Source organism: Alexandromys fortis, unplaced genomic scaffold (genome assembly GCF_014885135.2).
Source record: "Alexandromys fortis isolate MF-2015 unplaced genomic scaffold, M_Fortis_MF-2015_v1.1 scaffold_88, whole genome shotgun sequence".
Lineage (NCBI taxonomy): Eukaryota > Metazoa > Chordata > Mammalia > Rodentia > Cricetidae > Alexandromys > Alexandromys fortis.
The window spans coordinates 4,232,637-4,233,690 of NW_026067961.1; the positions used below are offsets into that span (position 1 = coordinate 4,232,637).

The following is a 1,054-nucleotide window of genomic DNA, read 5'->3' on the forward strand; positions in this document are numbered from 1 at the left end:
GGGGGGAGGGGGAGAGAGAGAGAGAGAGAGAGAGAGAGAGAGAGAGAGAGAGAGAAGAAGTAGAAATGGAGAAGGCACAGGGTGAAGAAAAGCAAAAAGGGGGAGGAAGAGACTAGGAAGGGGAGGTGGGAAGAAGGAGGGGAGAAAGAAGGAAGAAGAGGAGGGGAGGGGGGAGTGTGGCATGAATAATAAAACCAGAGACAAATATTGGGGTTCAAGCTGAAGCTGAAGATCAGAAAAGCAAAGAAGCCAAGCGAATAGAGAGTTCTTACCTCTACCAAGGCTCAGACAAATAAAGGGGCGATTCTATCCTCAGCGTGACTTAGGCTGCAATGCTCCTGGCCAACCTCAGACTGTACTGAGCTCGTGTCTCCTCCCGCCTTATATTCCTCTCTCCACCCAGCCATATCACTCCTGCCTCCACCTCCCTAGTGCTGGGATTAAAGACCTGTGACTCCCGTGTGCTGGGATCACTTTTGTATTGAGTTCTATTTCTCTTTTTAGATGGGTTCAATCTGTAGCCCTGGGAGGCCTTGAGTCCTGGGATTAAAGGTGTGAGCCACCACTCCCCGACCTCTAGTGGCTTAGCTCTGCACTCTGATCTTCAGGCAAGCTTTATTTATTAAAACACAAATAAAATATCACTCCAGAGGGGGAAGGAGGAAAGAAGGAATGGAGGAAGGAGAAGAGGGAATGGAGGAAAAGGAACGGAGGAAGTGGTTGTATGGAAGCTGAGATAAACTTGTTCATCAAGGGTGGGAGAGGGGTTCATAGTGACAGAGGCTGTGTTGTGCCCAGAGTCCGGACCCCCAAAAACCACCAAAAGACCAGATACGACGTAAAATCAAAGAGTATCTTTAATTACAAGTTCAAACTCGATTCTCTCATCCCTGAGCAGGGTATCCCTCCAAAGAGAACAGGTTCTAAAAAGACAGTACATGCAGTAGGGATAAATCCTAGTTGTTTAGGTTAAGGCTCCACCCCAGCCCCTGGCATCTCTGCACCCAAAGAGTCTGGAATGTTTGGGTGGAAAGTTCCATCCCAGGCCCCCTCC

The 1,054-nt window shown here is 48.9% G+C and overlaps 1 protein-coding gene across 5 annotated transcripts in view; it reads right to left on the reverse strand.

Moving 5' to 3' along the window:
• Positions 1-347, reverse strand: part of Tnfrsf9 (TNF receptor superfamily member 9) — a 14,305-nt gene extending 13,958 nt beyond the window's left edge. For all 5 annotated transcript variants that reach the window (XM_050153424.1, XM_050153422.1, XM_050153420.1 and 2 more), the window contains exon 1: positions 273-347. The gene's annotated coding sequence lies outside the window, so the exon portion shown is untranslated. The remainder of the gene's footprint in view (positions 1-272) is intronic.
• Between the last annotated feature and the right edge of the window lie 707 nt (positions 348-1,054).